This window comes from Adiantum capillus-veneris, chromosome 13, assembly GCF_014529385.1.
Source record: "Adiantum capillus-veneris isolate H3 chromosome 13, ASM1452938v2, whole genome shotgun sequence".
Lineage (NCBI taxonomy): Eukaryota > Viridiplantae > Streptophyta > Polypodiopsida > Polypodiales > Pteridaceae > Adiantum > Adiantum capillus-veneris.
Window position 1 is genome coordinate 111,407,783 of NC_140943.1, and position 16,832 is coordinate 111,424,614.

The window sequence follows — 16,832 nt, forward strand, 5'->3', positions numbered from 1 at the left end:
GTACCGGGCTTGTCGGTCCAATAGGGAAAGGTAGAGTGATCGCCGATGAGAGGCGCACTTTAACTTGGACATTCAAGGGATTAGTTGGTTAAGCATGGGCGCCCAAGTGTGAATGGGGTGAGCTCCTATAAAAGCCAACTAAACCTAATTTTTACTCATTCTCTCATTTGTGCAATTGAAGAGTGCTCTTGCTCCATCTCCATCTTCTTCTTCTTCACCTCCTCGTGTGTGTGTGTGTGTGTGAGAGAGAGAGAGAGGGAGAGTGTGTGTGCGATCGAGCATTACGAAGGCACGACGGCGGCGAAGCGGTTGAGCGCGGCACGACTGCAGCTTCTTCTTCATCGCGGCGAGGAATCCACCATGAAGGCGAGCGTAGAGCGGTGAGTGACACACCCTTTGTTTTCTTGAGCTTGCTAGTTTAGGCTTGTTGTGTGCTTGGAGCCGTTTGTGGCTCGCATACGGTGTATTGGCAAGTCCCTTGCTTCGACAGTGCGACAAGGAGCGTACATTTTTGGCGCCGCTGCCGGGGATATGCCCTACACCAAGCTCGGTTAGCACTTTACGCTTCCTTGTGGTGCAATTTCTATCATAGGAAAGGCAGGGAAGGAGTGTGTGGAAGGTTTCTGTTTTTTGCGTTTTCTGCAATTGCTGTCAAGTTTCAATTTCTGCTATTGTCTGCGTTTTTTCAATTTCTGCAATTTCTGCATTTTCAAGTTCGGCGTTTTCAATTTCTGCAATTTTCTGCATTTCTGTCAATTTTCTGCAATTTCTGCGTTTTTTCTGCATTTTCTACAATTTCTGCGTTTTTTCTGCATTTTCTGCATTTCTGCGTTTTTCAATTTCTGTATTTTCTGCATCAAAAAAAAAAAAAAAAAGGAAAAAAAAAAGTGTTTGAGAAAAAAAAAAAAGGGAAAAAAAATCGGAAATTAAAAACGCGAGCGAGTGGGCGGCGATATTTTTCGAAAATAAAAAACGTGACTCTTAAAACGGACGGGTTGGTTTGTATAAAAGATAGATCGGGATCATTTTCCCAAGCCCAAGCCCAAGCCCAAGCCCAAGCCCAGGCCCAGGCCTCAGTCCTCAGTCTTATGATATATACTAGACTCACTCTTATATATATACCCTACTCCCTCAAGAGAGAATGAGAGCATGTGGGACAAGTCCTCCACTCTCCTCCTTTCTCTTCCCACTTGCACCCTTAGACTTTCTAGTTTGGGCCTAGTTCCCTACTGGAAATTGACAGTTTTAGGGATTCCGAGGGCATAGAGTGACCAAACGGAGGGCTGTAAAGCACGGCACGACCCTCTGACCGATACGCTCGTTTCGAGCTATCACACGGCCCATTCCACAACACGCTTTAAAAAATCTAGCAAAAAAAAACAAACAAAAAACATGCTAAAAACTAGTCACAAGGCCTCCTAGAGCAGCTTTTTTGACACCTTAGGGTATCAAAAGCACATGCACTTACGCTCTGGGCGAGTGTTAGAACACGAGCATATTGAGGGTGCCTCTGTTCATACGGACACCCATTACCCATCCACGATAAGCTCTAAACCCTCAGCGGGGACACAAGGTAGCACCACCCAAGACCCTAAAATAGCCGCTAGTGATTCCTCCTCCGACTCAGAAATCATGGAAGCATACCCTACCCAAAACACTGAGAGAGAAGGCCATGCACCTCCCGAAGCTCCACAGCCTAGTACTAGTATGTTTAGCCGTTTCATGGAAACATTAGGTAGAGCTACTCGCTCGGAACCTGATGCAAATGAAGCACACGAAGGGGGTGGGGAAGTGGACTCTCCTTTCACATCGCACGTGGACCCCACACCCCCAAAGAGTGTCCATGTGGATATCCTACCAACTTCTTACCAAGAAGGCCCTGTTGAGCTGCCTCCTTCAGAAGTTCCCTCTAGAGTACCGTTGGTGACAAGTAAAACCATGGGGAGCAACATTGCTTCTACCTCACAAGAAACCGTTAACACGTCGACTCTAGAAGGATTGTTCATTAATGATCATTGGACATACGACCTCCACACTGAGGTGTTGACGGATCTACACTCTGGCCACGCCTACCATGTAGGATGGATAGAGATTGTACAATCCACCTCTAGTGCCACGAGCATCGAAGATCAACAGAAAATGATCTGTAATGTTATCCATGGCATTATTCAATCAGAAAGGCAAAACCGAGGGGTAAATATACTCTCAACTGGCCCCATGAGATTTCTGGATACGAGCAAGGCTCAACAGCCTACTCTATCACAAATGGAGACTCCTCTAATGAGTCCCATGGACCCATCTTATGTCATTTCACCTGGGGTCTCTATGCAATCTGAGCCTCCGAGCGAAAACTTTAGCTTCCCTAACTTGGCTCAACCCTCTATTGAGGAAAACACAGTGCTCACTCCAGGGATAAGCCTAACAGAGAATGTACTGATGACATCTACGGTTAGCGCAGTGTCACTACCTAGTGTTGTAGTACCTAATATGGGGCCTCGACCGTATGTGCCTCTAGCCCCTTATGCACACATGGCCCCCACACCTCCAATTGTACCACTTGCTTACGCTCCTCGAGTGCCGCTCCCTAGCCCTTATCCGAGTGGACCTATGCCCGGTTATGTTCCATATCCTGCATCATCTACACATATGCCAAGACCGGTACCCGTTCCTCTCCCACATATGATTCCAAGAGTACCTCCACCGGCCCTGCCTCCTTACATAGGTGACTTGGCAGCGTTTGCTCAAACCATAGGTCGATCTATCGCGGAAAATATGCGTCATGCATCTGATAGAGAGCCTAGAAGTAAGGCAGTACAAATTGCCAAACTCACGCAAAAATTCAATGGGGACGAAGATGCTAGGAAACACATTGAAGTGTTTGAACAAGTATGTGATTCCTTAGGGGAACGCAACGAACTACATAAGTGCAATGCCTTAAGCTTGACATTAAGTGGGAAGGCTGGAGATTGGTATAGGACCCTAAGGGTGGATGAGAAAACAATCTACCCTACCCTTCGAAGGTTGTTTCTAAAGGAGTACATACGAGAAGGTGTGCTTTGGGGTGTAGCATCTCAGCTACAGAAGGCCGAACGTAAGGAAGGAGAGTCAGTAAGGGACTTCATTAGTCGTCTAAAGCACTTAAACTCTCGCTGCCCTGTAAATGAGCGCTTCAACAATAACCAACTGCTTGATCGATTCATTCGAGGGTTGAGGAATGAAGGAATCTATAATGGACTAGTGATTAGAGGTATCACAACCTGGGAAGATGTCACTGCCAATGCAATCCAATTAGAGGACAACTTGATGATAGCAGGCATGAGGGTGTCTACTGACACGAGATCCACTAGCTCACAAGCCATTGAGTATGAACCCATGACTGCAAAGCCCATTGCCAATGAGCCAAAGATATTTGAGACATTCTTGACAGACCTCACCAAGGCAATCCAAGAGTCTCTTAAGGATAATCGACCCCCTCAAAATAGTCACATGTATCCAAGAAGGGAGCAACAATGGTGTTCCATTTGCTTAGGTCCACATAGCACTAGTGAGTGCCCTACGTTTAGAGTAAAATTTAATGGAACTTGCAACGCATGTGGTAGGTATGGTCACCAAGCTAAGGATTGTTTAATGATCAAACGTATGATGGCAAATAGACCACCTGTAGCCTGGACGGATGCGCCTCGAGCTCCTGTATTGATGCCTACTCCACCTGTTGAGCAACTACCGCAACACATGGTCCCTAGATCTCAAAATGTTGTACAAGCTACACCGTTACCACCTCCTGTGCTAGGACCGCAGCCCCCACATCCAAGAGTCGCCCCTATGAACCAAGTGGGTTGCGAGCCATCAAATGCTTATCCAGATGGCTGTGAGGAGGAAATAGACACTAGTATTGCCTACGGACTTGATACATTGGAAGAATGTCCTATATACTACATGGAAGATTGTTGGGGACAAGTCAAGCCGGTTTATCAAGCTGCTGCTCTCGCATCCAGAGGTCAAAATATCAACACCCAGGCTAGGAGGCCACCTCTTCAATGCTACGAGTGTGGTGGACCACATCGAGTAGCGGAGTGCCCTATTAGGCTGCAAAAGAATGCTGCACAGATGCAAGTGAATCAAGGGAGCACGTCTGCAATGCCAATACTCACATGTAATCATTGTGGCATAGATCACTTGATTGCCCAATGCCCCTATAACCCAAATGCGCCTAAAATCACACCCCTAAATTTGGTCGAAATTGCTAGTGTGACATCACCAATACCACCCGTCGCACCCGCTTATGCGATTACACGGTCCATGCTTCAAGGGCCAGGCCATATCCTCGAAGAGAGAGATACCGCATCAATTATCCAAGCAAAGAAAAAGAAGACACGAAGGAAGAAGTCGCAGAATACGGAAAATTCAAAGCCAAGTTCCAAAACAAACATAGGAACAGGAGATGACCCCGTGTATATGAATGACCTCGAGGATGATTCAAATTCAGTCGAGACAATGGAGACTAGAACCAATACCACAAAAGGAAAGACCGACAAAGAAAACCGTAACATGGAACCAAATGAAAACCGAATGAGAGAAAACCATAAAGAGCCTCTGAAAACACCACAAGTGTTTCCAAATCCAATCCAAGACCCCCAAGATAAACCGCAGGGGCAAAAAGGGAAAAATCGTAAAAAGAAGATTGGGACGTACCCAAACCCTGTAGACGAGATTAAGCAGGTGAAACATCTAAGAGGTTTAGTGGAGGAGACTCAAAGGAAACTAGAACCAGAACCCATGCATATCAAAATTCATGACACAGTGTTTCCCACGCAAGTTCATCCACCCCACATGAACCATAGACCGTTAGCCATATCTAGTATCATCCAAGAAGGGAGTGAGGACGGGACATCAGAAAGTGAGCATACACCCTTCTTGTTGGAAAGGATGTTTAACGAAGGAATACCTGATCCCATTGAGGAATATGAGATTCCATCCTCACCAGTTCCTAGTCAAGGACCTACACCCTGCAAAACGCCAATGAATGTTGCCAAACTAGTGGACTTCATGTCTTCTGAGGTCCGAACCACGATCATAGCAAAGCTGTATGGAGATCCTGAGTTATTCCTTGCACTTCGAGCATTCCTTAACGGAGAGCTACGAACGGGATTATCGCAGTTTGCACAACCAAATAGGCCTGACTCGATTATGATTGATGAGGAAAATCATGTGCAATCACTTGACTTAGATGGACACGAGTCTGTGATCGAGGTACCCATTAACGAATTAGGCCAGTATTTTGAAGGCGACGAGTCTAATGCGACCCTACCCATCACTACCAAGGGATTAACTATAAAGGGAATTCTTGATGGTGGTGCGGGAGTTAGCATCGTTACAAAAGATTGTTGGGAATCCATGGGAAAACCCCGCCTCAGTGTTACTAACATTGTGGTAAAGATGGCAAATGGTACCATAGCCAAACCTATGGGGATGCTCAAGGATCTTAAGATCAAAGTTCTAGGACACAAGGTACGACATACGTTCATTGTAATGGATTTCTCTAAACACCTTATGTCATATGAAATGATTTTAGGACGACCATTCATGAGGGAAGCACAAATGGTTCACGATTGGTCTAAAAATCATGTCTATTTGCAATTCCAAGACTCTGTCCTTAGAGTGGATTTGGTGACTGGTAAGGTACACCCCTTAGGGAGTAAAACCATTATTGATCATCGCTCTGACACCACAGTTCACTCGGCCCCACTACAATATTGTTACACTTGTAAGAAGGATACAGACATTGGCCAAGATTCTCCTTACATGGATGTGTTACCGGGTATGACGGAATCAGACAATGTGGATTGGGTCCACCTAGCATCAACCATAGACACTTGGGGAAATAGGGGGACGACCTGGGTAACACCTGAGGGGGATGAAATGCATGTACCCTTAAATATGCTACAAGCAATGCATATCGCTTCCGACAAGACTCATCCTAATGTAACGAAGAAAACATACAAGTGGGTCCCTAAAGCTTCTTTAGCAACCATAGCTAGTGCTAAAAAACAGAAGCCTTGTAAGAAACGTACCACTTGCTCCAAGAAATGTAAAGAAACGCTGCGTTGGATTCCTAAACGACTATTGGAAGCCCAAGGCTACTATCAAGGAAATGATCAAATCTGGGTGCCAAAACGTAGATTGTACTCTTACCTATCACCTGACCCAAGTGAGCCCAATCTCGTAGCTCCAAAACGAATCAATGATCCTGGAAAGAAAAAAATCACAAAATGCTACACACCCGCTCCCGAGCTAGTTTGGGTACCAAAGAAAGAACGATTTGTTCCACCTAGCTCAGGAAGGGGGGAGTCCCATGAAGATTCTAGCTCATCATGTAATACATCCATAGAGGTAAAAGCTTCTACACAGCCTCCATCTATAGTAGTGGACCTCCATGAAGCTACCAAAGAATCCACACCTCCCAGTGTTCAAGAATCACCTAATGAACCACTTCAAGTTCGATCCTGGGAGAGTACCTTACCACCCTTGCAACTCGACAAGGTGCCTAGGGTAATAGAAAACTACTGGCAAAAATCCTCACCTATTACCAACTGGAATAATTGGTTTCAAAGGGTGACAAGCTCATTTCAAACGGTATGATCTACCCAAGGAAGGGGGGAGTGTTTGTGGACATCCATCATTCACTTGTTTCCCTCTCAACCTTTTTCCCTGACCTCTCAATCACCAATCTTAGGGAATGTACATATAAAGCTTTATACTCACAAAAACAAAAAAGAGCAAGAGCAATTAGCAAACGAGTATGCACATAAAAGTCAAAACATTGACTCAGAACTACACATGTCACATTTGGTACAGTGAAACAGAAACCTATGTCCTAAAACACCTTTGATCCTCATCACTTGAGTGATGGAGGGTAGGTAAGATTAGTACGATAGAGTGTTTCTGTTTTAGAGTTGAGTGATTAACAAAGTTCTATTTTCCCACTGATGTGCCTCCTAGAGGTATTGTTTGTATTTCATAGTGTGTACACGAGCGTGTTGCTGTGGTTAGGATTTGGACCTTCATGGAACCTTTCTCTCGTTCACACTTCAAATCAAGCGCGACCATCAACACAAACAGGTGTTTCTTGTCCATTAGCATTGCCCTTATCTTTTTGCATCCATGTTTGTCTGCTTTGATTGTGATTGGTAGCATAATATTCAGCGCATTGGCTTAGTATCAAACATTTAATTCAATGTAATCTTTTGTCATAGTCACTTGTCTAGGTAAAAATCAAGCAGTCCGACTAAGTTAGTTTGACCAAGTTAGGTATTAGAAATCTTCTCTTAATACCATGGGGAATGCCTTCCTAATAAGCAATGGTTACTTAGGTTCTTAATCCGATTTAGGCAGCATTGTGTGAAATGTACTAGGGCTTTCTAGTGGGCTTAACCCTATTGACCTTTAGCTTAAGTATTATAAAGGGAGTTTACTAATGTGATGAGCCTGGGGAGGGTAACAGTGTTATATGACCCCCCAAAGTTACAAAATTTAAATGTTGAAAATGAACAAGCAAAAAATCAAAGTGCCACAATGTAAAATTTTAAGCTGGAAGAGAAATCTCGGCTTGATTTGGTACTTCACTCACATGTATTGCCTATGGTACTAGAGCCCTAGAGGTTCCCAGTGTGGGCGCTTTTCCTTGAAAAGCAAAAAACCCAAGGCATACAAAATAAGCACACACATCATAATTGAATCAATGTGAAAAGACTTTGGGGGGTCAAAGAAAAAGTAATCAGTCAGGCGATGATTTCATGAGAAATTCCTTTTATGGTAGCTTAACTACAAGGTCTTCTAGGTATAGCCTCTAGTCAGCCCTTGAACATGAATACTTGGCTCTCGCGATTAAACAACTTAATTGACCACAGAAATTTAAGAAGCTTACCCATGGTATTAATATTCGATCTCTAGTGCTTTTCGACCGTCAAATTAGCGACCCCAGACTTGTTTAATTTTCTACCTTTACATCTGTTTATGCATTTGATTACATTGCAATTTAATGTTCATTGCTAACAAATTGTTTGAAATTCTTTTACCAATCAATGTGTCTACCTAAAACTGCATATGCTTTTTAAGAGAATGCAATTACTCTGCCAATGTTGTTTGATTTTGCAGTGACTGAAGAAGGCTAAGAACATTCCTCTCAAATGCTCTTCCACTTCGACGATCCAGCTTCAACTCAATAGCTTCCGAGGACGGAATCTACATCAGGAAGGGGGGCATGTTAACCCTCACGGCTCACGGACACCCATCACCTACGATGGACGCGTATTATGTATTTGGTAGAGTCAGGTACCGGGCTTGTCGGTCCAATAGGGAAAGGTAGAGTGATCGTCGATGAGAGGCGCACTTTAACTTGGACATTCAAGGGATTAGTTGGTTAAGCATGGGCGCCCAAGTGTGAATGGGGTGAGCTCCTATAAAAGCCAACTAAACCTAATTTTTACTCATTCTCTCATTTGTGCAATTGAAGAGTGCTCTTGCTCCATCTCCATCTTCTTCTTCTTCACCTCCTCGTGTGTGTGTGTGTGTGTGTGAGAGAGAGAGAGAGAGGGAGAGTGTGTGTGCGATCGAGCATTACGAAGGCACGACGGCGGCGAAGCGGTTGAGCGCGGCACGACTGCAGCTTCTTCTTCATCGCGGCGAGGAATCCACCACGAAGGCGAGCGTAGAGCGGTGAGTGACACACCCTTTGTTTTCTTGAGCTTGCTAGTTTAGGCTTGTTGTGTGCTTGGAGCCGTTTGTGGCTCGCATACGGTGTATTGGCAAGTCCCTTGCTTCGACAGTGCGACAAGGAGCGTACAGCTATTTTAGATGCAAAACTTTACCATGCACGTTTTGGGCATCTAAATTTTTCCAGCTTGCTATGCTTGCAAAAATATGATATTGTTGCTTCTTTGCCACCTCTTGAAGCACCTGTGAAGCATGTTTGTGAAGGCTATATTTTGGGTAAGATGCAACATTAGAATTTTCTCCAAAGGATGGTTCAGTAAGGGCCACATGCAGGTTGCAGCTTGTGCATATGATGTTTGTGGGCCTATGCAAACTCCGTCCTTTAGCTGCAATTACCTATCCTTTGTGACTTTGATTGATGACTACTCCAGGCATGCATGGGTGTATCTACTTAAAGCTAAGTCCAAAGTGTTTATGTGCTTCAAGCAATTTCTAGCTATGGCTAAAAATGTCTCAAAATGAACTATGGACAGATCGAGGGAGGGACAATATATCTCATGAGTTTAATACGTTTTTGGCTAGTCGTGGGATAAAACACCAATGTACAATGTTGTATACACCTTAGCAAAATGGTGTTGCTGAAACAAAAAACAGGTCGCTTATGGAGATGGCACAATGTATGGTCAAGAGTCAAGCTTTACCACATTTCTTTTGGCTTGAGGACATCATGTGTGCTACTTATGTACTCGACAAGTGTCCTGCAAAAGCTTTGTAGTCTATGAGCCCATGTGAAGCATGGCATGACATAAAGCCTTCTATTGATCACATGCACATTTTTGGTTATTTAGCGTATGCTTTGGTTCCACAAATGCAATGCAAAAAATTGGATGATAAGGTTGTTAAATGCATTTTTGCTGGTTACAGTATTGAAAGCAAAGGTTACAGGTTGTACCATCCACAAACAAAAGTGTATCTTAGTTTCATGAGATGTTGTGTTTGTGATTTGCCTCATGGCAAAAAGGCCATTGGTACAAAATGGGGTTACAAGTTGAAACGTGAGCTGGATGGTGAGATTGATCACTATAATGCTCAACTTGTTGCAAAAGGTTATGCACAACAAAAAGGTATAGATTATGAATAGATACAACTACTATGCGTTGACAATTCATTTTGGATGGGATGTACATCAACCAAATATCATATTGCTTTCTTGAATGGTGATATATTTGAGGAAGTTTATGTAACACAGCCTCATGATTTTTTCATCAAAGTGCAGGAAGATAAAGTGTGCAAATATAAGAAAGCTTTGTATGGGTTGAAGTAATCTCCTCATGCTTGGCATGAGAAAGATGACACTCATTTGATTAAACGATGATTTTGTAATAGTCCAGCAGAAAGCACTTTGTATGCAAAGCATGAGGGTGATGTATTTCTCATTGTCGCTCTTTATGTTGATGATTTGCTGATCACTGGTGGGCCCCAATGAGACACATATTTCTGAATTTAAGGCTCATTTGAATGCTACTTTCAAGATGAAAAATCAGGGATTGTTGCATCATTACTTGGGCATATAGTTTAAGAAGTGTGATGGTGGTATTGCCTTGTGTCAAACAAGTTACATAGAGACATTGCGATGTAAGTTTGGACTTGAGGACTGTAAACCTATTGCTACTCCCATGGCAATAGGTTTGAGATTGAGTCTTCATGATGTTGGTGATCCTGCCGATGTCACTCTTTATGCCTTATTTATGTATACAACACAAGGCCGGATATTTAGTTTACAGTCTCACAAGTTAGCAAATTTATGCATAGCCTAGGGTCTAAGCATTGGCATGTTGTCAAGATGATTTTTTGCTACTTGAGTGGCACTTTACATCTTGGGATCATTTTCGCTAGATTTATATGCTTTTTTTGGACTCAGATTGGGCTAGTTGTTTTGACACGTGAGTGCCCACAAGTGGTTTTTGTTTCATGCTTGGTAGTTCATGCATATCATGGTTGAGCAAGAAGCAACCTACTATGGCCACTTCCAATTGTGAGGTTGAGTACGAGGCAGTCTTCACAGCTACGATTGAGTGTGTATGGCTCAACGCCTTAAGGATGATTTGGGTGTTGGGACAAGACACTTCCAACATCATCTACACTGACGGTCATAGCGCATTAGTAGTTGCAAGGAACCTAGTTTTTTATGCCCACACAAAGCACATTGAGGTGCATTACCACTGTGCTAGGGAGAGACTCTCAACAGGAGAGATTAGCTTGGCTTAAACACAAGACAACCTTGTAGATTTGTTCACAAAGGCATTGCCTTGTGAGAAGTTTGAAGCTTTTCGCAAAGCTTTGGGCTTACTCCCCTTTGTGGCTTGACCATGCACTCAAGGCATGGCACTTCGCTTTACATTATGTGCCAGCTCTTGTTCACCGCATCACTCCTAAGGGGGGGGGGGGGGGGGGGGGGGAAGGGGGGGGGGGAGGGGATTTGTTACCATATACATGTGGTACTGATGTGCGTGAACACACTTAGGACTGTCGAGGCGTTTTTTCCCTCACTAGGAGATTTTTTCCCCCCGTGCATTGTATATACGTCCATCACTCTAGGGCTACCATATGTTTCCATTACACACTAAGTAATACTACCCTTTGTTGTGTGCCTTGATATTCTTCATCTTCTCCAAGCTATGTGTCTTTCCCTACAACCCTATTTCCAACAATCCGATCTTGTACTAAGGCTTTAGATCTCTTGATGTATACTTCTACTTGTAAAACCATTTGCAAGGTAGCGTTGGCTCTCCTTCAAGCAATTTTGTTTCTTCCTAGTCTCATTACTGACAATCAAATTCTATTTTGATATCTTCACTTGCTCCAGCTTGTCCTTATCATCCATTTGCATGGCTTCTTGGAAACAAGGCGGGTCCCCGCAATAAGTCAACATAAAATAATATAAACCTGGTTGAAAATGCGAAGGCAAATTTGAGGCTCAACTAGAGTGTCCCAATCCTTGACTACTACTCTCTATTCTCTTTGGAGCATTGATAATGGAAGGCTCCTCACTAGAGCCGAGTTTTGACCAAATATGAGGCAACATCCTGGAATGTGACTTTGCTTTACTCTACCTTTTGATAGGCCTCTCATCCATGTTGGACTCATTGAATATGAAATCCGAACTTCTTATTAGATTTTGGGTGCCAAATACAATAGCCCGTCTCTCCATCAACACCTTGGACTCGTTGAATATGACATCCAAACTTCTTATGATCTTATGAGATTCTGGGTGCCAAAGACGATAGCCCATCTCTTCATTTGCACCATAACCAATGAAGATACATTTGTGTGACTTTGGGTCAACTACTATCTAAGATCTTTTGGCACATGTGCATATAACTTGCAACCAAAGATACGTAAATGATCACAATGTGGTTTCTTGCCTCACCAAACTCCTCTATAATTTTTCAATTCAACGTTGTACTAGGGGATATATTTACAATGTGAACCACTATCAAAACAGCCTCAGCCCTAAAGCATAGAAAGCATAGTTGTGACCCTATCCTGAATTGTGAAATTCATCCTTTTAGCTACTTCATTTTGGACAAGTTTATAAGGTGCAATAAATTAATGCCAAATCCCTCTTCTAGCATAGAAGTCTATAAAATCCTTGGAGACATATTCTCCCCAGTTATCAATCCTTAAGCTCTTGAGCATCTTGCTTGACTGAGTTTCAACTTATGCAAGAAACTTTTTGTAATATAGAGAAGACATTGTATTTATGTTTCAATGGATATGCCCACACCTTCCTAGTAGAGTCATCTATAAATGTCACAAAATAGCTAGCATAGGACCACATATGTCACTATGTATAATTTCTAGAGGCTCAAGACACTTTCTACCCAATGGAAATTGTACCAACTTAGTTGGTAAATGCAATGCTCATACCAAAAAACCACTAAAACTCAACACAATTAAGTAACGAAAACAAGTCTTTGTCCCCTCATGGCTCATATGGCCTAGCTGGTTATGCCACAACTTAGTAAATGGTAGCTCAACTCATAAACAAAATCATCTCTTACGTAAGGTACATACATGAAGTAAAGAGTACCATGCTTATGACCTTTGAGAACCACAAGATTACCCTTCTTGGCCATGGAAGATCTGCTCCCAAAGATTGTAGTGTGCCCCAAATCATCTAGCTCTCTAGTGGATATCAAGCTCTTTGCTAGTTCGGGTACATGTTTGACATTCTGTAGCATAAATCTTGTGTCATTATTCGACGCCAACTTGATGTCTCCAACACCAACTATATCAAGCACATAAGAGTCTCCAAGCTTCACTATTCCTTGGGTATCTCTCACTTGATATCAGAGCCAAAAGTTATGGGGATAGCCTAAAGCAGTGTCTAAGCCATACATACTGAGCTGTAGCTGTGAAGACTGCCTTGTACTTAGCTCTCACAACTGGAAGTGGCCATAGTATGTTGCTTCTTCCTCAACCATGATATGCATGAGTTGCCAAGCATGAAACAAAAACCACTTGTGGAGAATCGTGTGTCAAATCTGAGATTCTGGCAGCAATGATCCCCCCTTGGAATAAAACAAGCCAAGATGTAAAGTGCCACTCAAGTAGCGAAAAATCCTCTTGACGTCCTGTTAATGCTTAGACCCTGGGCTAAGCATAATCTACTAACCTGTGAGACTGTAAACTGAATCCAGCCTCGTGTTGCATATATAAACAAGGCATCCATTGGTAAAGAGTGACATCTGCATGATAACCAGCATCATGAAGACTCGATTTCAAACCTGTTTCCATGGGAGTGACAATAGGTTTGCAATCCTCAAGTCCAAATTTATATAACAATGTCTCTATGTAACTTTTCTGACACAAGGAAATACCACCATCACACTGCTTAAACTGTATACCCAAGTAATGATGCAACATTCCCAAATCTTTCATCTTGAAAGTAGCATTCAAATCAGCCTTAAATTCAGCAATATGTCTCTCATTTGGTCCAATGATCAGCAAATCATCCACATAAAGAACCACAATGAGAAGTATATCACCCTCATGCTTTACATACAATGTGCTTTCTGTTGGACTATCACAAAAGCCTTGTTTGACCAAATGAGTGTCAGCCTTCTCATACCAAGCACAAGGAGATGTCTATAACCCATACAAAGCTTTCTTACATCTGCACACTCTATCCTATTGCTCTTTCTTGACAAAACCACGAGGTTGCGTTACATAAACTTCCTCAAATATGTCACCATTCAAGAAAGCAGTAACAATGTCAGATTGATGTACATTCCAACCAAAATGAGTTTCCAATGCACATAGAAAATGTACAGCAATCACATGACAAGTGGGAGCAAAGTCTCTTCATAATCTATGCCTTTTTGTTGTGCATAACCCTTGCAACAAGTTGAGCCTTATAGCGATCAATCTCACCATCCGGCTTATGTTTTAACTTGCAAACCCACTTCGTACCGATGGTCTTTTTGCCAGGAGGAAAATCACATAAAGTCCATGTATCATTTTCTATAGGTGCATCATATTCAAATTGCATGGTAGTCATCCAATTTTTGGAATTTTGTGCTTCATCAAAAGACAGAGGTTTGTCAACATCATGTAAGCTAGACACAGCCAAAGCATAACAATCTGATGCATGAGATGGCGAGAACTTGGACGATTACGACTAGACAAAGGTGCATCCAATTTACTGTCATGCAAAGTATGCACTAGCCATTTAGGCATACCTCTAGCCTTCTCATTCTCAACCCTTACCTCATCAAGTACATCATGTACACCTGCATCAGTAATAGGCTGATATGTAACATTTTTAGAAACCCCCATAGGCTATACATTTGCCTCATTGGAATTTACATTTGAACTTCCACCACTGAAAAGAGGCAACAAAGTGTCATAAATGTCTTGTGAGCTGACATTACCGTCTCTAGTACATGATAGCAAGGGCTGAACAAAATCTTCCACAAACACAACATCCCGTGAGACCAAGATATGCTTTGTTTGCAAATGAGATAACCTATATGTGGTCTTCTGCCGCACGTATCAAAGCAAGGGACTTGCCTCTAACACTGCGTGCGAGCCACATATGGCTCCAAGCACGCAACTAGCCTAAACTAGTAAGCTCAAAGATGACAATGGTGTGTCACTCACCGCTCTACGCTTGCTGTCGTGGAGGATTCCTTGCCGCAAAGAAGAGGGAGCCGCCACTACGTCGTGCTCAACCACCTCGCCACTATCGTGCCGTTGCAATGCTCGATCACTCTCTCTCTCTCTCTCTCTCTCTCTCTCAAGCGCGCGCACACACACACACACACACACACACACGCACACTAGTTCACAAAGGAGATGGAGCAAGAGCACTCTTCTTCCATTGCACAAATGAGATAATGACCTAGCTTAGGTTTAGATTGACTTTTATATGGGCTTGCCCGTTCACACTTGGGCGCCCACACTTAGCCAATCTTACCCAAACATTATAGGTTCTAGTTTTAGAGCGTGCCTCTCATTGGCGATCACTGTTAACCATTCCTACCTGACTGACAAGCCCGAACAATAACATAATACACTACTAGCGGGTCTGACAAGCCCGGCCCATGGCTACATAAAAGGTGGTTGCTTGGTGGTAACATGCCTCCCTTCCTGATGTAGATTCTGCCCTCAAAAGCTAGTGAGAGAAAGCCCGTTTTGTCCATGTTGTAGAGCATCTGGATTTGAATCTGCAAGGCAAAGTCACTATTTTATGCAATCGGAATTATATGGCAATAAATCATGAGAGGAATGTAAAGTACATGTGGAAATGAGTAAATGCAAGATTTATGAAATGTTAGACTGCCACTAAGGACAAATAAATTGCACTTTGATGAATTTAATTAATCAATAGTTTTGGGCTTATGGGTGAGTTTATCAATGAGTTAGCTATGACTAAGGTTAAAACAACTACTCTAGTACTAGCTAAGCTAAGAAGATTATCTAAATGCAAGATTTTCTAATTGTGCTTTTCAGCTTTGATTAGCCAACTAGCTCTCACAACTCCAAACAAAAGCTTGAAATTTTAACTATAAGCTCGATGGAAGTCTTTTAAATGTCATTTTTTTTCTTTTTTCTTTTACTTTGGTTCACAATCATTTGACGTGTGTGCTTATTTTGTATATCCAGGACTTTTTGCTTCTCAAGGAAAAGCGCCCACACTGGGAACCTCTAGGGATCTAGAACCATAGACAATACATGTGAGTGAAGTACCAAATCAAGCTAGGATATCTCTTCCAGCGTAAGATTTTTCATTTGTGGCACTTATGTTTTTTGCTTCCATTTCCTTGGTATTCTCACTAGTGTCTTTTGTTGTTTAAGTGAGCAAGCTTCTCTATGCCTAAAACATTCCTAAGGTCTCAAACACTCAGATAATTTTATCAACTAGGACTAGTGGTCAAGTAAATGAGTTAACCTAAAGTCACTGTCTCCTACTCTCAAGGCTCATCTATAAGATTAAACTCTAGTTCAATCAACTTAAGCAAAGACAAATTCATACATCTATAATGGCAGATAACAAACATAACTATTACACTCAAACAAACCATGAAAAACCACAATTAGCAATTATACATATCCACCAGCATGAATCATGGAAAGTAGTACACATGGAGGTATGGAGTTGCTCATTTCGTTGAAGCGCAGATGTCCTTAGTCATGTGGATGGAAATCCATATATGTCCTACATAACAATGTCAAACAACAAGGCACTATACCTCTAGGAGGCATGTCAGTGTGAAAAAATTAAAACTCCTAGAAAACAAACTCAAAACACGATTCAAACCCCTAACCTACATATCTGTCATCCCTTTTAGAATCAAGGAAAGAGGATATTATATAAACCGGTGGCATCCCTAAGGCTAGGCCCCTATCCTCATCATCTAGATAAACAAAATCATTTTCTGTGAAGCCATAGTCTTCCTGGTCTCTATTATTTCTTCTACATCATCCTCTTATGCAAGCATGTTAATCAAGGACCTTGCTATGCGTGGATACTCATCTTGTGCAAAAGAATAAGCATGTGCCACTGGAGAAACATTCGCTAATGGGTAGGGATCACTAGTTATCCATAGACGTAT